Source organism: Pogona vitticeps, chromosome 1 (assembly GCF_051106095.1).
Source record: "Pogona vitticeps strain Pit_001003342236 chromosome 1, PviZW2.1, whole genome shotgun sequence".
NCBI classification, from domain to species: Eukaryota; Metazoa; Chordata; class Lepidosauria; order Squamata; family Agamidae; genus Pogona; species Pogona vitticeps.
Genome location: NC_135783.1, coordinates 289,264,581 through 289,289,674, shown reverse-complemented (window position 1 = coordinate 289,289,674; position 25,094 = coordinate 289,264,581). Strand labels below are relative to the sequence as shown.

Below are 25,094 nucleotides of genomic sequence, written 5' to 3'. Positions count from 1 at the left end.
TTGAAATATACTAACAGACCAAAGGCCCAGAAGATTGTTGAAGAATAGCTAGAAAACCAAAATGCTAACTTTTTCTGATGCTTGAAGAATAGTACTTTGGCAGGCAGAGATAGCATAACTAGGCAGCAAAAAATATAAAACCAACTAGCATTGTTTGTTTATTAGGCTCAGATCCATAAAATAAGCCAATTTTCAATCTTTCTCAGCTATCTATAGAACTCTTACTGCAATGTAGATGAACACAAGAAGTAAAGCACCTTATTGATCTAGCACAATTACAATTCTGTTTCTCAGGAGAGACATAAAGGGAAGTTTATTGTGGGCTGTTAAATATACTCATTTTTATATATATATAATTTAAATGAGTAGAATAAGCTAAAATGAAAGTGTATTTGTCACTCTAATTTTAATTCACTAGTTTGCGTCAGTTCAGTGGACAGTGCAAATTCTTATATTTAACAGCCCACAATAAACTTCCCAATAAACTTCCCTTTATATATATACATATATTCATCTACATTTCGAGCAGCTGAAAGCATATATATATATGCTTTCAGCTGCTTGAAATGTAGATGAAGCACATCATATATTAAATAATATTGTTAATTAAATACAGACTGATACAGAACTTGGTAGGACATTTCAGACTGATCAGCAATTTCACAATCTTACTTCTTATCCCTCCTTCTCTTCTTCATATCTCTAAATTATAATATAAAACAATAAAGTCAAAATGCTATCCTCTCAAGATAAAGAAACTAAAAAAAAGTAGAGGGGAAAAGGCATTTTTTTCAGAATCAAATCTTCTATGCCTTAACAACAACAACAACAACAACAATAACAACAACAACAACAATTGTTTGCTATCAAGTCAGTTCTGATTTATGGCAACCTTTTCCATGGTTTTCCAGGGAGAAAGTACTCCGAAGTGGTTTCCCATTCCATTCTTCTGGGGGCATCCTGGGGCTATACATCCTGTCCAAGCCAACATAGGCTGGCTTTTCTGGAATGCATTGAGTAAGGAATCAGCTACACATCTTACTATTCCTGCTTTTGTGTTGGGTTTAGCACAATTGAAATTTGTTTGTCTGTCTGTTTGTTTACTTATTTATATAGCTTATAGACTGCTCAATTTAATGAAAACACTACTCAGGGTGGTTCACATAACATGAACCAAAATAAGCATAGAATGTCCATCATCTCCCCTCATAAATCAAAAAAACATTAACTTAAAAAGGTGAACATCTGATGACACTTGAAATGAAAATAAAACAGATATAACAGAATGCAGCAGAATATAACAAAATATGGGTCATTCAGCAGATTATGATAGGATGAAAGAGAAGGCTTCCCTAAACAACTTAGTCTTAACTAATCTTCTAAAAGTTTGTAGCAAGGAGACCTGTCTCACTTCCAAAGGAAGTCTGTTCCCCAAAGAAGGTGACACTATTGAAAATGCCTGGTTCCTGATGGAACTTTACTTCCCTCAGAATAGCCAACCTCAAAAGTAAGGCCTGGGAGGATTGGGCTAGCCTGGTAGATATTCTTGGGGAGAAATGTTCTGGCTCAACAGTGGCCAGAGGACTGGAAAAGATCAGTCTACATCCCAATACCAAAGAAGGGCAGTGCCAAAGAATGCTCCAACTACCGGACAATTGCACTCATCTCACATGCCAGCAAGGTTATGCTCAAAATCATACAAGGTAGGCTTCAGCAGTATGTGGACCGAGAACTCCCAGAAGTACAAGCGGGATTCCGAAGGGGCAGAGGAACTCGAGACCAAATTGCCAACATGCGCTGGATTATGGAGAAAGCCAGAGAGTTCCAGAAAAACATCTACTTCTGCTTCATTGACTATGCAAAAGCCTTTGACTGTGTGGACCACAGCAAACTATGGCAAGTCCTAAAAGAAATGGGCGTGCCTGACCACCTTATCCATCTCCTGAGAAACCTATACGTGGGACAGGAAGCAACAGTTAGAACTGGATATGGAACAACGGATTGGTTCAAAATTGGGAAAGGAGTACGACAAGGCTGTATATTGTCACCCTGCTTATTTAACTTATATGCAGAATACATCATGCGGAAGGCTGGACTGGAGGAATCCCAAGCCGGAATTAAGATTGCCGGAAGAAATATCAACAACCTCCGATATGCAGATGATACCACTCTAATGGCGGAAAGTGAGGAGGAACTAAAGAACCTTGTAATGAGGGTGAAAGACGAGAGTGCAAAAAACGGTCTGAAACTCAACATCAAAAAAACTAAGATCATGGCCACTGGTCCCATCACCTCCTTGGAAATAGAAGGGGAAGATATGGAGGCAGTGACAGTTTTTACTTTCTTGGGCTCCATGATCACTGCAGATGGAGACAGCAGCCCCGAAATTAAAAGACGCCTGCTTCTTGGGAGGAAAGCAATGACAAACCTTGACAGCATCTTAAAAAGCAGAGACATCACCTTGCCAACAAAAGTCCGAATAGTCAAAGCTATGGTTTTTCCTGTAGTGTTGTATGGAAGTGAGAGCTGGACCATAAAGAAAGCTGACCGCCGAAGAATTGATGCCTTTGAATTGTGGTGCTGGAGGAGACTCTTGAGAGTTCCCTGGACTGCAAAGAGAACAAACCTATCAATTCTAGAGGAAATCAACCCCGAGTGCTCATTGGAAGGACAGATCCTGAAGCTGAGGCTCCAGTACTTTGGCCATCTCATGAGAAGAGAAGACTCCTTGGAAAAGACTTTGATGTTGGGAAAGTGTGAAGGCAAGAGGAGAAGGGGACGACCGAGGATGAGATGGTTGGACAGTGTCATCGAAGGAACCAACATGAATTTGACATAACTCCGGGAGGCGGTGGAAGATAGGAGGGCCTGCCGTGCTCTGGTCCATGGGGTCACGAGGAGTCGGACACGACTAAACGACTGAACACACACACACAAGTAACAAGGATGTTTTTTCTCACTTGCCCTCTCCCCCAATACCTGTTCAGTTGTATTGGGGAATAAGTAAATAATGACTGGAATAGGAATATGGTCCCTGGGGAAAGTCATCTCTGATCCCCTACTCCTCTCTCTCTCACACACTCCCTCACACACATACTCTCTCTTCAGGCACAATCTGACTTTTACAATTTTGAAAATAATACACAAACTTTGATTTAGAAATCTGCCTCTTTAAAGGGGTGTATCTGGATGTGAACAGTCAGCTCAGTCTTTCTTTATTTCTTTTTTAACTTACAGAATGATTGGTAACTGTAATAATTCTAGAGGGACTACTAAACTGAAAGTTACTGTCTCACAATAATGGTGGTGTACTTGAATCTTCTGAAGACTACAAAAGAAGCTGTATCAGAATTACAAGTTTCAGTATGCAGACAGACTGGGCTGTCTTGGAAAACCAAGATTTCTTCTTCACTCAGATCCTTACTACTAAATAGATTTTCCATTTTATAATAATTGTGTTGCACAATACATCAGCCATATTCAAGATAAACAGCACTTCAGTTGCAATAACTATTGAAATATTAATTGCCTTCCACAGATCAAATATCTGAGTAATTGTCAAGAGCATAAATGTACTCAGAGGAAAATCAAGTAGAAACTGGAAAAGTAGAGCAAGTTTCCAAAATAAGAATTCTAAGTTGCTATTTATAACAACACAAAGTTTAGCTTAGGATTTGTCTATACATTTAGATCAGACTGGTGCAACCTCAATAGGATCATTTGGAGTCACACATAGTTGTGGTATGCCATTTGGTGCAATCTTTGCATCTTCAAATATGGTGGTGCTGCGGGTTAAACCACAGAAGCCTCTGTGCTGCAAGGTCAGAAGACCAGCAGTCAAATTTATGTGAGGGAGTGAGCTCCGGTCGCTTGTCCCAGTTCCTGCCAACTTAGCAGTTCAAAAGCATGTAAATGTGAGTAGATAAACAGGTAACACCACAATGGGAAAGTAGCGGCATTCCATGTCTAGTTGCACTGGCCACGTGAGAAATGCTGCCTCTATGGCTTGGAGACGGAGATGGGCACTGTGCACTAGAGTCAGACACAACTGGACTAAATGTCAAGGGGAACCTTTACCTTGCATCTTCAAGCAACCTTATCTGGCCCAGCTCCTGAATTGGGGGGGGGGGGGCTTGTCCTTACCCTCTCCAGTCTTGTCTTGCTACTGAGAGGATGTTTCCAATTTTTTAAAGTGATGCAGTGCAGCAGCATGTCATAATATAGTTTTAACAAACATTTACTTCCTCTGCACAGAGCAGAGGAAGTGTTTAATTTGCCAATTAAACTGGCTGTGGAACCTGACTGTGACCAGGTTCTCAATGTTACCTTGCCCCTTCCCATCTTCTCTTGCTTTTGGGAGGAAGTTTGCTTTTTATATATATTTTCACCAAGTGATGCAATGCATCTGTGATGTCATAATAGTTTTTTTAATTAAAAAAACTCATCTGCACCTCCATATAGCAGAGGAAATATTTAATTTGCCAAGAGCATGAAGTGCCTAAGCTTTCTTCTTAGGCCACTTCAGAATATGGGCAAATTGAAAGCAGAAGGCAAAGTGACAGCCCCAAGCTTGCTCTGGTTAGTTTCTAGCAATCACAAGCACTGGAAATGAACCAAAACAGTGTAATCCTATCCACACCAAAAAAGTAAAAGCTTCTGACAGGGGCCCAGAATGGTACAAGTAGAAATGATTTAAGGAAGGGCCAGTTTGTTCTAGCAATTATGTTGTCTGATCTCCAGGAAAAGGAACAAACCAGACTATCGCTGGGCCAAATAATCATCTGATCACATCCTTAGTCTACCAAGCTTAAAATAGCTCCTCTGTTCACTATAAGAAATTCATGGACTGCTTAACATTACCTAACAGAATACCAGGAGACCAATTATATGAGCAAGCCATAGGTTTGTACACACCTGCTTTTCTTTTGTATGTACCTCTGAGAAAAAGATCTGATTTTTTTTACTTCTAGTCATAAGTGAATCAATTTCCCACAATTTCAAAACCAAAAGAATGGTTGTTCCTTTGAACTGCTATACTGTAGTAAGTAAAAATAAACTGGGATTAAACTGCATTTAATCATTAATTGGAATTTAAACAAACTGTACCTCCCCACATTTAGGAAATATACAGAACTATAGTTCATTTAAAAAGAGAAATAAGTTTGCCATGCAAAACAGGAGCAGGAAGGTGTAAAGAGAGACATAAGCCAAAACATGTCATGAATTACTGCTAGTCCAAAATTCTAGATTTCTATTGTATCTAAACTTAATCATTTTGTTTTATGTAACCTATTATACTTAACCTATGTTTAATACTGACTGCAAACAGAATGTAAAACTCTGATTTCACGTGGTTTTCAAACTACGGCTTATATTAACCATGTTTTAGAATTACATCTGCACCAAGAAAATCATGTAAGGTGGGATTTTGCATCTTCAGACTGTGCATCTTAAAGACAACAGACAACTGTATCCTTATACACACTTTCTGTGAGCACAATTCATTTCAATAAGTTAATCACTGGTCTGAAATACATTTCAGATTTCTACAAATGTTTGACTGGCTGCATGGCTCACTGAAATGAAGCTTCTGAGACAACATCAGGAGCTTGATTATCCACAGCACTTCCTCAGAGAACAGTCAGCCTATACAACCTTGTACAAACTGCATGGTATCAGGTCACCATCAGAAGGAGAGACTGATTAACCACTAATAAATACACATAGAAAATCCAAGGAAGGGTCACAAAAGGAGGTATCAACTTAATGGCACATTGTTGTTGCTGATGTTGTTAAGCAAAACTTAAGGCTTAACATATATTTTGGTTAAGGGTTGGGTTTTTAAGACTACATGCAGAAAGGCATTGGCTGAAATCCTATTGTTACATTACAACTGCACAGAACAAAGTCACTTTTCTTATAGTACAACGACAATTTGTTGTTATTATTTATATAAATATAAGATGTGCTACATAACTACTTAGGCATTTTTGTACCATGGGTGCCAGTATTCTGATTTTTTAAAATAAATTATATATATAATGTTATATAATATATAATAATATATAAAGAATTACATTGACATTGCACTTGAATGATAACTGACCATTTGGGTGCTTGGAACTGGAACTAAACTGCCAGAATCCTGTTGATATTCATACTAGGTTTACATAACTTGTCAGAGCTATTAGCAAATAATTTAAGTGGTGCCAATGTACAAAGTTTTAGTAATATGGTAGACCTTCGCTAAGGAACTATATTTACTAACAACCATTCTATGATATCATGGCTGAAATCTTATTTATTTATTTATTTATTTATTTATTTATTTATTTATTTATTTATTTATTTATTTATTTAATTTCTATTCCGCCCATCTAGACCAAAGGTCTACTCTGGGTGGTTTACAAATTTAAAAACAATAAAACCAGAAATATATATTATAGATCCAAGGTGGTGAAAGTATAAAAAAAATAAGATATGGCAGGAGGAAAGCCTGCCCAAATAGCCAGTTTTTAAGTTTGTTCCTGAAACACCCAGAGAGGGAGCCAGGCAGATCTCCACTAGCAAGTTGTTCCAAAGGCAAAGGGGTCACTTCCGAGAAGACCCTGTTCCTCATTCTTTCCTTTCAGACCTCCCTTTGCGTTGGGCCCCTCAGCCGCCTGGCCTGGCTAGAATGAGTGACTCTGGCAGAACTGGGTGGGAGAAAGCGCTCTGGCAGATATTGAGGTCCTAAACCGTTTAGGGCTTTATATGTAATTGTAAGAACTTTGAAATCAACACAGAAATGAATGGGCAGCCAATGCAAGGCGGCCAGTGTCAGGGAAATATGTTGATACTTTTTCACCCCTGTAAGAAGTCAGGCCACCGCATTTTGTACCATCTGACGTTTCTGCATCAATCTCAAAGGCAGCCCCACATACAGCGCATTACAGTAGTCTAATTTTGAGACTATGAGCACATGGACCAAAGTGGTGAGCGTCCCCACATTAAGATAGAGATGCAGCTGGGCAATCCGCCGAAAGGTGGAAATGCGCAGAACAGACCACTGACGACACCTGGGTCTCCATGGTAAGCGCCGGGTCCAGATGTGTAACCAAACTGTGAACCTCACTCTTGGTGGTAAAAGTCACACACATACCCGAAAGGGAGTTTCCCAAACCACTGATGTCTGGGACACCCACCTGAAGGACCTCCGTCTTGCCTGGATTCAGCCTCAATCCATTCACCTGCATCCATTGCTGAACAGCCCCCAAGCAGCACTCAAGGGACGAAACGGCATCCACTGTTGTTGGAAAAAAGGAGATGTAAAGCTGAGTATCATCAGCGTACTGATGACACGAAGCCCCACATCCCCTGATGACCCTTCTAAGCGGCCTCATATAGATGTTAAACAGCATTGAAGAGATAACTGAGCCCTGTGGAACCCCACAATTAAGGCTCCATGGGGCCGAGAAACTCTCTCCAATCTGCACTCTCTGGGGACGGTTCTCTAAGAAGGAACAGAGCCAGGAAAGAGCCAGGCCACCAAATCCCAACTTGGAGAACCTCCCCAGGAGAATACCATAGTCAACAGTATCAAAGGCAGCTGAGATATCGAGGAGGACCTCAGTAGGTCATCAAACAGGGCGACTAATGCTGTTTCCATGCCGTGGCACAGCCTGAAGCCCGACTGAAATGGATCCAGGGCATTGGTTTCATCCATAAGAGCCTGCATTGGTTTCATCTTGTTACTTAGCCTGGTGAGCTACAACTAAAACAGACCCACTGAATCAATGGAAATTACAGAGGATCAACTGATTCAGTGGGGAAATTCTAGTGCATCTTACTACCCTAAATCGGGCCTTCTCGGCGGTGGCTCCTCGCCTCTGGAACAACCTACCTCCTGAGATTTGCATGGCTCCCTCGCTGGGTATTTTCAAGAATCAATTAAAAACATGGATGTTTAGGCAGGCCTTCCCATCAGATAACTCCTTATGCCCTCTTCCCCCTCTCCTACAGCTTTTCCATTCTGTTTAATATTTGTATTATGTAAAACTGTTTTTATATGTTTATTTATTGTATTTTTTAATGTTGTTAGCCGCCTAGAGTGGTCCTGACATGACCAGATAGGCGGGATATAAATAAATAAATAAATAAACAAACAACAGAATTATGCAAGTATGTCCAATATTTAGACAATCATGCAAAATGACAAATGATCAGTACATCCCTAACTAAGGCAACTTTCTCTGATGTGCCAAAGAAGAGAATTCTGGGTCCACATCACTTCAGGTCAGAAGTGGGAATGCAATGTTTAATACTTAAAAAATAGTTTCTTGTAAAAGATAAACTAAAACATCAGGAATAAGATTTCCCCAGCATACTTTTCTTTATGTAACACAAGTGAAGCTGACATGATTCTAAACAGTGTTCAAATACAGAAACTCTTGTATATAAAGCCCACAGGCAGGATATAGAACATATTCACAAGGAAGAAGATTCAGCAATTTCAGTATAAACTGTGCCATTTATCATCTAATCTCAAAGAGGATTTTCCAGATATTTAACCTTTGCCTATTCTCTTAACCTCAATAGCAGAAATGAACAATCAAAGTATTGTTCAGGAATTCTGTTATACTGTGACAAGCACAAAGTGCTTTAAATGCATTAAATCACCCTTGCCCAACCCAGTGAACTCCAGAACAGCAGGACTAAATCTCCTATCATGGTGATGATAGTAGCTGTATCCTAGCACATCTGGGAATATTAGGTTGGGAAATTTTTCATGAGAAACAGGGCAGAGAGTTTAAGAAGAGAACATGATAAAAGCAGGAGCAGATTATCAGTTGAGAATCAGAGTTGATCAAAAGTTTAAGCTGTAAGAAATATACCATACTAGCAAATTTTCTGCATCATATTTTTCTAAAACAAAGCATTACCAACTGGAGACTTTCTAAAATGATGGTTTGACAGAATAAGAGGGAGACTGCTGTTTTGAAAAAGAGTATTACAGATTTATCTTGCACATTTAAAAACGTTACATGTTTCATATGTGATTCACATAAGACACTGTGCCTCTTCAGAAATTTATTAGAAATTTTCCAAGCTAAAAAGTGTGCCCAGAACCAAGAACAAGAAGTTTCCAGTACCCCTAGTAACTCTACAGAAATATATATATATTCAAATACTGTACTTCCCCTCTTGTTAGCGGCAAAATAACAAAGCAGTATAACGCACAAAACTGTACGAAGTCAAATTCTTAAACGGGACAACCAGGAAAACTGATCTTTTGAGATGAGACAACAAAGTAGGTTCGGCATAGCTAAACATTTGGCCCCATGTGCTAGAGCAGGACAGGAAATCACCCTCTGAGATTGCAGGGCTGAGGAAATGTTTTACTACCTCCACAGATTTATTCGTTTTCCAAAGTTATTTAAGTGGTCCAGAATCTCTAAGTACATCCTCTGGGTTATCAGCCAGAGAAAGGAAACTAACTGGCAACTGTAAGGAAGGCACGTGCAACGGGCAGGGCGTGTTTGTATGGAGGGATAAAGCCTTGTGGGGTTCCGGCAATTCAAATAAAATGCAAGAAGCAAGTTCCCCTCCCGTGAAAAAACAAGGAAGCAGAGCACCCTGCTGAGCCATCACAGCCTTTACTCGCTGCCTGGTGGAGAGGAAAACGCAGCCGTCGCTGCAGTAGCAGCACCCCTCACCTGCCTCCTCGTTTCCCACCTAGCGCCGGCTGTCGGTCCCCCGGTGGGAGAGGGATTCTACGACACCAGAACAGGGAAAGCCGCGGCTACCTGTGCTCAGAAGGAAGCTCCGAGTGAGCGAGTTCAGCGCATCTCAGGCGCTTCCCCCACCCCCACCCCCCACCCCGGGCATCAGCGAAAGCCAGAAGCACTGGAGAGAGAGCGGCGCGAGGGATGCTGCCTGCCCAGGAGGCGGCAAGGAGCGCGGGGTGGGATGTGTGTGTATGGGGGGGAGAGGAATGGCTCCAAATTCCGCGGCCGGGGGGAAGTTTGGTGAGATTCAAGAGCTGAACCCCGAAAAGGGTGAAGCCCGGCTATACAGGCACCATGTCGGAGGCAGAAGAAAGGCAGGCGGCCCTCGGAGGCGGGTAAGCGCTTGAGGGAGAGAAAACTCCAGGCAGAAATAACCGGGGGGGGGGGAGAGAGAGAGAGAGAGAGAGTAATAGGTTGCTGGGTGTGAGAACCTCCCTCCTCAGGGGAGCCCCATCTAGAGTGCCAGAGGCGTAAAAGTCAGGTTTGCGACACACGCCGAGCCCCCTCAGCCCCCCGCCTCCTCCCCCGAGGGCCACGGCCAGAAGGCGACGCTCCCGGCCACCCGAAGAGGGGGGGGGTTCTGGGGAGAGGGGAGGGATGTTCCAAGGGCAGGAATGCGGCGTCCTCGGGCAGGGAAGGGAAGGCTGAAAGGGAGCCGCGGCGCCCCCGGGAAGCCCGCCGCAGGGCGCCTTTGCGCCAGAAGGGCTGAGGAGAAGAGCCGCTTGCCTGCCTCCCGCGTCCGTGTGTGTGCGTTTGTGCGCGCGCGCAAAGTTTGGGGCCGGCCCGACGGCGGTTGGGACGCGAGCAGAGGGAGAAGGGAGCCTTCAGCCCCTCCGTGACGGCTGAGAACCAGAAAGCTTTTTTTTTGTAGGGGGGGGACGCAACCCAGCAGCCAGAGAGGGGAGGGAGCGGGTCGCGGAGATTTTGGCTCGAGGCGGGCATAGCGCTCGAGACGCCGGGCTTACCTCAGGGCTCCCCGAGGCGACCCCGTCGCCCGTCGTCGTTCCCTCCTCCTCTTCCTCCGCTGCACGCAGGCAGGACCAGCAGCGGGAACTTCGCTAGGAGTCCAGAGGCCGGCGGCGGCGGCAGCGAGAGAAGGCGGCGCCGAAGTTTCCCCCGGGCTCCGCGCCGCTCGAGCGGGCGCGAGGGAAGGGCGGCGAGCTGGGTCTGCAGCGGAGGCTCGGCGCTCCCGGGCTGCGGGTGGGGATGCGTTTGCCCAGCAGCCTGGGAGAGCTGGAGTCGCCAGCTGCAGCCAGCTCCACCTCCCCGCCCGTGCCCCCTCCCTCCCGCTCTTCCCCCCCCCCCGCCGCCATTCCCTTCCTTTCTCCCTCCCAGCCCTTCGTGGCATTGTTCCCTCCGCTCGCTGGCTGCGCTGAGCAGACGCGTCCTGGTCTCCCCCTGTAGCTGAACGGCGGGCCTTGTTCCTCCAGTTCCCTCCGGCTCTTCCCTCTTTTCTGCCTTTTCTTCCCGCAGGGGCCACCAGTTGCTTCTCCACCCGCACGACCTCCAGGAAAGCCGTGCAAGTTTCTGCCCGGCCCTGCTTTAGTCCCTCACTTGGGGAGGAAGAGAAACTTTGAGCTATAGATCAATGGAAAGAGAGAAACAATCTTTTCAGAGGTCCAAACGATATGTTGTCCTCACTCCTTCATAATAGTTGGAGCTCCGTCCCGAGGTTCTCTAGGGAAGCTCAATGGAGAGAGTTTCTGGAGGGACAAAAGAAGTATTTATTTGACAGGACAGTCAGTTTTGGAATTTCTGATCACAAGATGTAGCGAAGGCCACCAACTTGGACGACCTTAAAGGGGAGCTGCACAACTTCGCAGAGAATATGACTTAGCAGCAAACAGACTTGATGGTTAAAATGGCTCTGCTAGGGTGCAAGTTCACCGCCCCCACTGCCTCCCTGCCTCCCTCACCATCACCAGAGGAGACAGCAGTGCTAGATAATAGGTAGGGTAGGAGCAGGCTGTCTCTTGATGCTTGGCATGAGCAGCCACCTTGGGCAGTGGGGGGGGGCGGGCGGCCTGATGCCTGTCACCAGGCAACATCCTTGTTGTTTTCCAGATTTACTGTTCAGTTGAGCAGGCAGATTGCTCCAGGCTCCAGCCACAGCAGCCATCTTCATTCCCAGAATGCTGCTAGAGACTAATGGAGATGGCTGGGGTCTCAGCAGGAGGCACTCACCGCTGTCTGGAGAAAGGCGGCACAGAAATGCAATCAATAAGTGAAATAAATAAATTAATACACATATGATTTAAAAAAAACCCAGGGGCTGCTTCCCACCACCATTAAGGTGAGTGCTGGAAGAAGAATAGGAGTTATATTGGAAAAGAAAAGTGGAGCCCAGGAGGAGAAAGAGGAGTGGCAGCAGTGCAGCACTGGAAAGAGAAAGTCAGAGCATTATTCAAAATGGATTCAGGACTGTCATAATTATATTGTCACATAAGTGACCCATGAACAAGGAATGGGCTGCCCCCCCCCTTTTGACAGGCATCTCTCCTCAGTCCACAAGCCATTGTTGACCATAACCAATACTCTTCTTTTGAGGTGGAAATAAAAGACAAATTTCACTACCTTTTTTGTTCCATTTTAAAACCATCCCTCTTCTTTCAAAACCACAGTTGTTTTATTATGTGCTATCAAATTACCTCCGACTTATGGTGACCCTATGAATGAGAGATCTCCACCATACCCTATCCTCAACAGTTCCGCTCAGCTCTTGTAAACGCTAGCCTGTGGCTTTCTTTAGGGCAACCATTCTCAACTGTTTTTTGGCTATGGCCATAGACACGGTGTGAAAGAAATAGGCTCAATCAGAATTGCAAAAGTCACATAAGAAACTATCAGGTGGTGTGTGAAGAGTTGCTTCAAGTCTATAGCCCCATTAAAAATGGCTGCTTTAGGGATTCAATCCATCTTGTTTTGGGGCTTCTTCTTGCTGCCTTCAGCCTTTCCCAGCATTATCATCTTTTCCAGAGAATCTTGCCTTCTCATGATCTGCCCAAAGTAGGACAACCTCAGCTTCAGCATTTTCCCCTCCATAGATGGTTCAGGGTATGGTGGAGGATCCTACCAATGATACTATATAAGAGGCCCTTTCCTCTAAAGCAGTGGTCCTCAACCTTGGGCCTCCAGATGTTCTTGGACTTCAACTCCCAGAAATCCTGGCCAGCAGAGGTGGTGGTGAGGGCTTCCGGGAGTTGTATTCCAAGAACATCTGGAGGCCCAAGGTTGGGGACCACTGCTCTAAAGGCATCCCAGTTCTACAACTTTGTTTGCCTCCACCCCACAAAAGCTATTTTTTTTAAGCTTCCACTGACAGATGAAGGCAATTTTGCTCCAGTGTTTTGTTTAAATAAGTTTAGTATTTTAACACAGTTTGTATGTTGATCTTCTAGTGTATGTGTGTGTTTAAGCAGTTTAAACTGTTGAGACAGTCAGTATACTGTAAGGATAGAGTGACAGATTAGGACTTAGAAACACTTGAGTTCAAATCCCCACTCAGCCATGAAAACTCATTGGAAGGGCTGGTAATGCTAAAAAAAATTAAAAAATTAAAAGCATTCCTTAAATATCTTACATACCTTGAAAATCCTATTAGGTTCACCATAACTCAGATGTGTCTTGATGGTGTAAGATAACACTAACTCTTATGTTTTCATGCCCTGAAAGCAAACCATTTTCAGTGGAAGAGTAATTTTGTCTTCAGTTAAAATCCAGGGTGGAAGATGTGCCCCAGCTACCTGAAGTTTATTTATATGAAATATTTGTTGCATACTTCTTAAAAAGCCAAGGCAGCATAAAGGATTAAAGAAACGTCCTGTGATATACAGTATAACAACTTCAAGTCACTTAATGCAGGATGAAACTGACAACTCGTATCAATCTGCTTAATATACTAATTTAAAATACCTTGGCAAACAACTAGGTTTTGACCCAGAAATAATAAAATATTAACACCTACTTTCATGGGAGGAGGGCCACCATATGCTCTGATAGAGTTTCATTTTTAATATGTTCCTCTGAAGAAGCAAGATTTTATTTATGTCTGAATTAGCATGTGCTGTATTGGATCAAATTGTGCTTCTTTGACAGATGAACTATGAACCCATTTTGGAGATTGCTGCCGTAGCAGTTTTAGTCACCATCACTTCTTTAACCTAGTGAGAATGGGGCATGGATGTGTCTAGAGAAGAGGATTTAGCCCTCGGTGAAAACATTGGAAAACATGAGAAGCACTGCATGGTGTGTGCGTTACTTTCTCTCTCATACACATACTGCATAGATAAACTTGAGTTGTGGGACAATACTGTATGTTCTCTGCTGCATCAATCTCCCTCTTTCTAGAGCTAGGTCACAATGGTCGGAAGGATTATGTCCATGTACTAGGGATATTTCTATGATGTGAACCTTCCTGTTGCTAATAAGTTTAAGTGACACTTAACTCCTATGCACCAGTATAGTCCCCCAGAGTCACATTATGTTGCAAAATCCATGTGGAACTGGACCTACAATGAGTGTAGGCATTCTGCAACATTGTCATCTGAAAAGTAGCAGAAATATCTTGAAATTTCAGTAACTTGCATGTACAGTTGCTGTTTGTTTGCTTGTTTGCAGATAAAGCACTGCTGGGGGGAATTATCCCAAAAGATCAACGAAGTGCTTTTTGGGCTTGATCAATGGAATTTACTGGGACAAATTCCATGTCAGTTTTTTTTTACAAACCATTATGCCCAAGAAACAATAACCAGTACCCTAACTGTTAGTAAGTTGGACCATTCAGGGGGGATATTGGAATATTCACTAGGTTCAGGAAATATAGGAGATATGCTTTAAATAACCCTAGCTCTAACCACAATGCTAATGCTAACCTTCAGTAAACTGGAAATCTTATAGGGTCAGAAAATACACAACTCGCAAAATGTATTTATTTTAATATTGGTGCATGAAAGTTAATGGAGCACTGTGGGTATTTTGTTCAAGGGTGGGGTGCTTATTCAGCTGTATGTTCTACAATTATTTGAGTGGAGAAAGCAGCTTGGAAAACACTCTTTTACTGCTAGTTTTGCTGGCAGCATCATTCACATTAGCTACAATTACAGGGAAAGCCAAGAGAACCAGAACACATGGTGAGAATCAGAGACGGCAAGAATAACAAGGGCCAAAAGGGCACCTTAAAATGTAGGTTCAAATTAGGGACACTTGACCGGCATAGGCAATGCATTACCACAGTACCCTTCTAGCCCTTATTTGAGCAAATTTGATCTGGCATCCAGATGCAACTGAAGTAGAGTGGAGAAGTATTAACTAAAGCTCATTTATCATATAACACCCCACCCCACACCCACACAAGGTTTTCATGCACTTACTAATAAGCAAGATGTAAAGTTTCGAGATTCTGTCTGCTGTGGTGTGTATTATTTAGCACTCTACTTACAGGCATGTGCAATAATGTTTGGCTTCCCACAAAATCTGTGTGTATTATCAATCTCACTGTGCTAAGCAGTGTGGGATGAAAAAACCACAAAGGTGATGGGAACAGAGCTGCATGTTGCAGATCAGTCAGTTTCTGAAAATTGCTATCACTGGCGTTGATTTTAGGGCCATAAGGGATCAGTGTGATGATATAGCAAGCAGTACATCTTAAAAGTTTCAGCATTTTTCCCACAAAACTTACACTTTTCTCTTATGTCACTGAGTATGAGCTATATTGGTTAAATTATACAACATTTAGTTTTTGCACATGAACACATTATTTGCCACTTCTTTGTTTCTTATGGGCAAGGAGAATTCATCTTAAAAAATGGAAGAAATGGTCTACAATTTGGCAAAAAAAATCTCTTCAAAGTGCCGCTAAAGTAATGAGACAAACTTACAAGTAAATGTTACTCATTACATTAAAAATGTTTCCTGTTGCTAAATGGAAAACAATGACATCATGACCTCTTTCCCAGGGGTAAAATTTTATAAGTGAGCTCAAATAAGGCTGTGTAAAGGTACTGTGGAGATACATTGCCCATGCTGGTCAAGTGTCCCTAATTTTACAATGTTAATTGTAAAACATTACTGTCAAACTCTGGAACATATAATTACATTTTCTCCTTTTTGACCTGATTCTCCTGAAGCTATTTTGGTGTAACTATAAATGATATGTTCGTTTAGCTATATTTTAAAGGGAGGATACTAAAAGCAATAAGAAGGAAGCTATCTGGGAAGAAATATTACAGTAATTTTTGAAAAACCCATCCCCATAAAGGTTTAGAGGCAGGGATGGCTCTGAAGACAGTATTGTTGGGCATCTCTCACACCCCAGTAGAAGGTCTACTGCTAGTATTTGCAGTCTTTTGGTGCTATTGTTTCTCCCCTCTGCAGTGACAGGAGCTAGAAATGAGCAATATCTTCTGCCTGCATTGTCCTGTCATGATGGCTAATGAGATGGACATGATTGTGCCCAGACAGGAATGAATGATTCATGAATGCATTATCCTTAGAAGCCACCATGGAAGTAAAAAATGGGGAGAGGGGTTAAAAAGCTGGAACACTGACAGTATCCTACCCAAATTGTCCTTCTGTAGCTGGAAGTAGCTGTTGTAGGGAATGAGAAAGTTACTGCCCTCTATCTCCAGCAGTATAGCTAAAGTCATCCTGCCAACACCACATTATTGTACAAAAGGTTTTCTTGAAGTTTAAAAAGGAAGGAAGGAAGGAAGGAAGGAAGGAAGGAAGGAAGGAAGGAAGGAAGGAAGGAAGGAAGGAAGGAAGGAAGGAAGGAAGGAAGGAAGGAAGGAAGGAAGGAAGGAAGGAGCATAGTCTGCCATAGTTTCCTTTTCCCTGCTTATAAATCCATGTACAATGAACCTAAGGATCCTATATTTTCAGGTTAACCAAACTGAGCATTGTGGATTATTTTAATGAATGCCATATATTTGTAATTTAATTAAATCAGAAGCATCCATTACTTCTAGTTTCTCCTTTAGATCCACAGTTCATTTCCAGGTGAGTGAACAGGTATAGATGTACCATTTCTTTATAGGGCGGATTCTGTTTCATCCCATTCCAAGATCGTGGTCTGCTTTGGGTCCTTCAAAGTGCCATAAATGTATACCTTAGCATCTCTACACTGAAACTAATAGGGAGAGAACAAAGACAATAGCCACTGCCACCACCAGAGGAGGAAAACTGTTACATTCTGAATGGCAAACTCCTTTTCTGGTCAGATCAGCATATTATCATTTTGATAAAATAATCTACTCTTACAGTAATAGATTTGTAAGTACACAGTGTGAGATACAGTTTGTTTTTGTGCTCATGTTTCCTATGAAGCTGGTGACATGAAATTCATGAAACAGTGTATAAGGGTTATTTCATCCAGCAAATTTCCAATCTAGCATAATGTGCTTGGTATCTTCCTGAAGCCTGTTTTGTTTTTGTCTACCCTCTTTGTCACCCTCCTGAAATAAAGTTTTAAAAATGTAACTGCCAAATTTCTATCCACTCATCTGCATATCCAAAATCTGTCCCTTGCCCTTTACGTGCTGGATCCAGCAGGAAACTAGATTGGTGACAAACCATTTGCAGTAGTGTACCAGCTCTCCCCACTCCAAGATTTCTGGATTACTTTTGACCATACCAGCTATCCATACCCTGTCTTGGACCCCACCCCCATCATTTCCTGTGTTTATCATAGGGGATTTTTTTTTCAATACCACAAAAATGTGGCAAGCCAGCTTATATCAGGATGTTTCTGTCAGCATAAAAAGGTAAAGGTTCCCCTTGACAAGTGTCCAGTTGTGTCTGATTCTAGGGGGCGATGCTCATCCCCATTTCCAAGCCGTAGAGCCAGCATTTGTCTGTAGACAGTTTCCATGGTCTTGTGGTCTACGCAACAAGACACAGAACGCTGTTACCTTCCCACCATGGTAGTACCTATTTATCTACTCACATTTTTAACATGCTTTAGAACTGCTAGGTTGGCAGGAGCTGGGACAAGCAATGGGAGCTCACTCTGTCACGTGGATTCAATCTTACAACTGCTGGTCTTCCAGCCTTGCAGCACAGAGGCTTCTGTGGTTTAACCCAGTGGTTCTTAACCTTTGTTACTCGGATATTTTTGAACTGCAACTCCCAGAAACTCCAGCCAGCACAGTTGGTGGTGAAGGCTTCAGTGGTTTAACCCACTGGTTCTTAACCTTGGGTTACTCAGGAGTTTTGGACTGCAACTCCCAGAAGCCTTCACCACCAACTGTGCTGACTGGGATTTCTGGGAGTTGCAGTTCAAAAGCATCTGAGTAACAAAGGTTAAGAACCACTGGTTTAACCCACAGCACTACCATGTCCCTTTCTGTCAGCATACCTATGTGTATATGAATAAGTCTCTATGTTTCATTGCATGGATGTGTGTGTTAGCAAGGGGATGTGGCAATATATGATGGGATGACATATCTTTCATGGTACGTTATCCCCTCCCCCCAAAAAAACTTTTCAATTTCTTGCAGTTGGCAAAGAAAGGCAATCTTATTTTGCTTTGAAATGGCTTCTTGAATGGGGAGAGTGCTGTAGAATTGTGATCTGTGTTTAACTCTGTCTCTCGCTTGAAGAAGAAGAAGAAGAAGAAGAAGAAGAAGAAGAAGAAGAAGAAGAAGAAGAAGAAGATGATGATGATGATGATGATGATGATGATGATGATGATGATGATGATGATGATGATGATCCTAGGCACCTTTGTGAGTGCCTGTGTCTGCTTACTAGCCAGTTATTTAGCTGCCAGGCTAATGCTGGCATGGTTTCAAAAACTGATGAAAAGGCAAAGGAGCGCTGAACCTCCAACATATCCTACAACTTGCAGATTTCCAGCTTTTTTAGAGCAGTGGTTCACAATCTTGTGTCCCCAGATATACTTGGACTACAACTTCAAGAAATCCTGGCCAGCTAATGGTGAAGGGGTTTGGGAATTTTAGTCCAAGAACATCTGGGGACCCAAGTTTGGGACCCACTGTCTTGAGGAATCTCCCATAACCTTCACCAATGATAAATCCACACTCCCGTTTCTTGTTGGACCATGTCACTTTCTGTACTGGAGTGGAGGGCTGATACTTTCCCTTTCAGATAACACCATGGCACCATCTCACCACATTGCTCTTTTGCCAAGGAGGAGCCAAATTTATGATTATGCTTTCTATAACTTACTATATTAAACAATAGTTCACTCAAGTTGACAATAACTATCACTGAGTCATATCAAACTCTCTACTACCATATTTCTTTCTCTTTATAAAATCAAGGAGTGTCTGGATTCTAGAAATGAAGCATTATACATATTACAAATAAAAACCATTTTGGCTTCTGTTTCGAAAAGAGGAAACTAAACACAGTTGTCTGTTGAAGGCTTAATATTTATTTATTTATTTATTTATTATTTAATTTATATGCCGCCCACACTACCCAAAGGTCTCTGGGCGGCTTACAGCATTTAAAATACAATAAAGATATGTACAATTAAAATACAATTAAAATATATATAAAATTGCCATCAGACCCACAGCTAATATTATTTCAGTTAAAAGCCTTCTGGAACAGGAAGGTTTTGACCTGGCACCGAAATGTCATCAGTGTCGGCGCCAGACGAATCTCAGTCGAGAGGGCATTCCATAGTCTGGGGTCAGCTGCCAAAAAGGCCCTTTGTCTGCAAGCCGTCCCTCTTACCTCCGTGAGGAATGGCTCTTTCAAAAGGGCCCCCTGGCTAGATCTTAACTGCTGGGTAGGCTCATATGGAAGGAGGCAGTCCTTCAGGTATCCAGGGCCCAAGCCGTTTAGGGCTTTATATGTCAAAACAAGCACTTTGAATTGGGCCCGGGCAGCAACTGGTAGCCAATCTAACTTATACAGAGTCGGCTTGATATGTTCCCTGGCGGCCACACCACTCACCAGCCGCGCCGCTCGATTCTGAACCAGTTGCAGTCGCCGGACCGTCTTCAAAGGCAGCCCCACGTAAAGTGCATTGCAGTAATCTATACGGGATGTTACCAGAGCATGTGTAACTGTCATGAGACTCCGCTCGTCCAGGTAGGGCCGTAGCTGGTATAGTTTCCGCAGCTGAAGGAAGGCGCCCCTGGCCACCGAGTCCACCTGGGCTTCCAGTGTTAGACTGGGGTCCAGGAGCACCCCCAAGCTGCGGACCCTGTCCCTTAGGGGGAGTGTAACCCCATTCAGGCGGGGAGATGGCCCTCCAGCCTGTCTGGCGAAGCACCCACTAACAGCACTTCCGTCTTGTCTGGATTGAGTTTCAATTTATTGACCCTCATCCAGTCCATTATCAGGTCCAGACACGAGTTCAGCACAGAAACCGCCTCACCTGGGTTGGTGGAAAACGAGAGGTAGAGCTGAGTGTCGTCAGCATATTGCTGACTCCTCAGCCCAAACCTTCTGATGACCTCTCCCAGCGGTAGTCGAAAAATAGTCAAAAAACGTGCCTATTTACATGCCCCAGATTGGCAGCATATAGGTTCATCCCAAGGGATAAATTCTACAATCTCAAAAACATGAACTGGGGAGATGGAGGGGAGGAGGAGAGAAAAATGTGTTGAAAAACCACCTTCTACCTCCCTAATTAAGTGGATGAGTAGAAATGTCCTCTTTATGCCTCTTCCCAGATCTCCACATTTTTAGTTGCACTTTAGTTGCAGATCTGAATCATGTCCCCAAGTGCTGGCTAAGCAATTCTTCTCTTATCTTGCTGGCCAGGAGAGCTCCATTAACTAACTAACTAACTAACTAACTAACTAACTAACTAACTAACTAACTAACTAACTAACTAACTAACTAACTAACTAACTAACTAACGAGAACTCTGTGCACCAAGGAGAAGATGAAGAAAGAAAGAAAGAAAGAAAGAAAGAAAGAAGTGCAGAGAGGCTTTGCCAAGAAAGTGAGTGATGGCACATTGTGTGTGTGCATGCGCTCCTTGTCCTCACTTTCTGCATCAGTTTAAATGATTATATGCTTGAATCAATCCAAAAGGATCTGAGTTTTTTAAAAATAGAAGGTTCTGTGGTGGGTAGGAAAAACAACTGATTGAGGCGACAGGCTGGTTCACATTTTCCATTGTGTCATGTGATTAGCAGAAAAATGTGAATCAGTCCACCCCAAATCCGTAATATTTCCTACATTTTTCCTGTGCAGTCAGGCTCTGAGTCATATCTGCAACTGTAACTAAGGATTCTGTTGATTGTGAAGTATGGCTGCCCAGCACAATTTTCCCAGTGCAACTATTTCCACCTCAGTTTACAAGCATGTTGCTGGAAGACAACCACATCACCACCACTATAGAAAGGGAACATGGAGCCCTTCATCTGTCCCCATATGTTCCTCTACCTTACCTTCCGTAAGCATTCGGTTCAACACTGTCACTATATATGTCATCAGACTGTATTGCTGATTGGTTCCAGCCTTTCTAGGTGCAGCAACATTGAGAAAATAATGTAATTAGTATAACCTGTGAAAACAAGAAAGCTGCATCCTTTTACACTCCTTGGAAGCAAATAATCAAAACTGGTGCTTATAATGAATGGAGGGAGTTACACACAGTGTGTGTTAACAAACAAAGAGATGTTCCATACCTACTGAATTCTTCCTATCATAAATAATACAAGTATTAAACAATTTTGTGGAAAAATCAAATGTAACTATTAAGGTCTGGTAGTTATCCTGGGGGTAAACTTTCTTCCACATATATGATATATTCTTAATTTGTATATTTCCCCTTCTGGTCCCTTCCTCTTTTGTCTTTGCATCTGTGCTGTGCTCCTTTTCTTCTGCCACCTTGCCCATATTTTTAGATTCCTTAGTACTTTTCTCCTTTCACTCACTTGATTTCAACCATGTATTTTTCAAAGGAATAAATATCAAGTGACCCAATAGTAGAGACTAGCTTGGCTCCAGTTCCTTTTCCTGCACTTGTACATAACACACTTCAGTGCCTAGGCAGATGGTAGAAAGAAGCATCAAGGGTGCTGTTTGCTGGAATCAAAATGCTGATCTTTTTCCAGAAAGGATCAATCTGTGTTCTTTGAAAACTGAGCATGTTAATATCACATACATGTATCCTATGACTTTCACAGGGCTCAGTGAAAAATATCTATAAGCCTCCTTGAAAACAAGCCCAGCATTTTGAATGCAAGTTCTTTAAATAACCTAAACTGATATTAAAGCAACACTTAAGTGACCTAATTTTCAAAGTGCCAACAGCTCTGTCTGTAGCTGTGCTGATTAGTAATCTACACAATTTATCCTGATCCTAGCAGGGAGATCAGAGACTCTGGGAAATCAGAGTGAAATACACATAATGTATGTGATACAGCCTGGCTGTTAAAACATGACACTGTTACATTTAAAATGTAAGCCTTGATGCCATTTTCCTCTTTCTCTGCTTCCTTCATATCAGTTGGAAAGAATATGAGACTTGTAGCTGTGCATATGGGTGTTTATTTTAATTTTTTATCTTGCTGTTTTCACATTTTCTTCCTGACATTGGTTTGTATGTGTTTATATAAACTGTAGCCAGTCTTCTTGATGTATCTTCTCCATCGGCACCTCAGTATTATTCAATATACAGTTGTAAAAGAAAAACATAATTACCTCCATTGGCAGGTTCTGAATAGAATTGGGCACATCACAGCAAAGCCAAAACAAAACCTGACAGATACAGAGCAAAACCTGGTAGATATTGGCAAGCCAGAAGAGCAGACTGGTGGAGTCAACAGCAATAAAATAATTGGCAAGTTATTTTTGAATTATGAGAAATGCTGATGCTGATCACCTGCCAAAAGTAAAACTGTACTGGTTGGATGAGTAATGCAAAAGAGGGTTGACAAAATCTAGCGTCTAGGGTTGGCCCACAGAATTCTGAAAGTCGAATCCTATATTGGAGGTACGTCAGCTGAGGAGCAACAAGAATTGGTGGAACCCCATTATGCCAGGAGAGTGCCAGATGTGCCAACATTGCAAAAGATACACCAGTACACACACAGCCGCAGCCATGGCACTGGCACACTCTACTGGAGGAACTGTCCTAATGGAAAAGATACACTGGCAGAAAAGCAGAGTTGCAGGTAGGATGTAGGTGGCAAAGGAACGGAGCACACTTATACCAGATTCCGTGGCATTTCAGTTCATGCCTGTGCATGCTTCCATCGTCCCTGGCCTTGTTGCATTTTTTTTATTCCTCCTAATTTCAAGAGGATATAATTTTAAAAGAATCCAGATTCATGACTAACTGCCTTAACAATAACAGAGTATACAGTATAAACAACTTGCCATGCTGTCAAAGTACACCATACCACCACAACAGCACACCACCTAACACACCGTAGCACATGTTAGTGGTGGGATATATAAACCCATATAAGAAGCCCTTCACTCAGATGATAAGGCATCTGACAAGGTGCCACATCTCTCTGGTCTCAGAGCACCTTTAGTGCTCACAAGGAAGAGCCATAATGAATAAGCACTTTGTGCACACAATCTTGTCTCCAGAATGCGCATGGAAAACTGAGCATTTTGAAGAACAATACACAGCCTCTCTATTGCCCTAGAAAGCAGCACTGCTTTAGCATCTCAGACACAGGTGTCCAACACCCAACCACTTCTATGAAGGTCTGTTCAAGGCAGGATGGCTGTACAATAAGCATCATTTAGAAACATCCAGATCATCAAAGTAATTGAATATGATTATTATTTTTTAAAGCGGGGGAAAAAGCTAGCAAGCAAGAAACAAAAAGTGTATTTCTAGATTTTTTTCATATAGACCTGCCCTTGCTTTTTGATTTCCCTTTCCTTCCTTTTGAGGTTAGAAACTAGTGAGATTAAAGAAACACACACATACCCAAAAGGAGGAGGGATGCTCAAGAAACAAAGAACATTTGAAATGTAAACAAAGGAAACAATGTCAGGTATATGCATAGCAATCCTTAGAAATTTTTGGAGCCCTATTTAGTGTTACGAAGATAAGGATAACACTCCCAAGGATGGCACTCCCAAGCCAACTACACCAGAGCACAGGTTGCTGTCCTCTGAAGATGCTGGCCACAGAGACTGGCGAAACGTTAGTGTGACAACCCCAGACCTACTGGAGGATACCACACTTTCACTAAGCTGCCACCAACCATTCCCTGTAAGGAGTCACACAGACCAGGAATGGATTTTTAACAAACAAAGGAATAAGGTTTATTTAAATAACACACAGGGAAAATAAAATGATCAAGTGAATAAGATACAGTAACGTGGCTTAGTCTCAATCATACATACACCAGTTTGGTTCACACAGAACACCTTTAAATAAAGCACAGACCCTGAACCTATCAGTTCTGGCTACCCATAAAGACACCTGAACCTATCAGGTAGGTACTGACTGACACACAGTAGTACCCTGTCTGACACACAGACTCCCACACCAGCTTCTTCTTCCCAGCTTCTCCTTCTAACTTCTCCACACACGCTCCACATATATATACAGTACAGCCCCTCCTCCTGATGTCCCGCCTTCCACTCCCCATAGGATGGAACTTTCCCTCCAACCCATGACAGACAGGTAACATCAGTGCTGTATGTAACACCTCCCCTCTTTATAAGTTGTTTTGTAGGGGGAAAGCTAAAGTGCTTTCTCCAAAAAACAACCTGGATCCAAAACATACAAAAACAGTTATACAATAACATACAATACCATACTTACTCTAGGATAAACATATCAATTAGGCATTTAAACATTTACCATTTACAATACATCAAGTTACCTTTATTCATACAAACCAAGCATGTTTAATAAACAAGTACATTTAACTTTTTGGTCACCAAAATATATACATAGTCCATGTTCCTTCGCCGTCTTCATTCTTCGGGTCTTCTTGACAATGCGTCAGCAACACAGTTCACCGACCCTCTGACCACCTTCACTTCAAAGTCATAGTCTTGCAGGTTTAAAGCCCACCTCATAAGTTTATTATTGTGGGTTTTCATTGTCTTTAACCATTGCAGTGGTGAATGGTCAGTGCACAGAATAAAATGTCTTCCCCAGATGTAAGGTTTGGCCTTCTGGATCGCGTAGACTATGGCCAGGCACTCCTTTTCCACGGTTGCCAAATGTCTCTCACCTTTCTGGAGTTTCCTACTCAGGTAGGACACTGGATGCTGGTCACCATTTTCATCCTCCTGGCAAAGAACTGCTCCTACCCCGCTGTTAGACGCATCGGTGTAGATGATGAACTCCCGGTCGAAGTCTGGAGCACGCAGCACTGGATAGTTGATGAGGGCCTCCTTCAACCTCTGGAACGCCTC

The 25,094-nt window shown here is 42.6% G+C and overlaps 1 protein-coding gene across 1 annotated transcript in view; it reads right to left on the bottom strand.

Annotated features, from left to right (window-relative positions):
- Positions 1–11,024, bottom strand: part of TSPAN18 (tetraspanin 18) — a 220,830-nt gene extending 209,806 nt beyond the window's left edge. The window contains exon 1 of the mRNA XM_020798348.3: positions 10,733–11,024. The gene's annotated coding sequence lies outside the window, so the exon portion shown is untranslated. The remainder of the gene's footprint in view (positions 1–10,732) is intronic.
- Between the last annotated feature and the right edge of the window lie 14,070 nt (positions 11,025–25,094).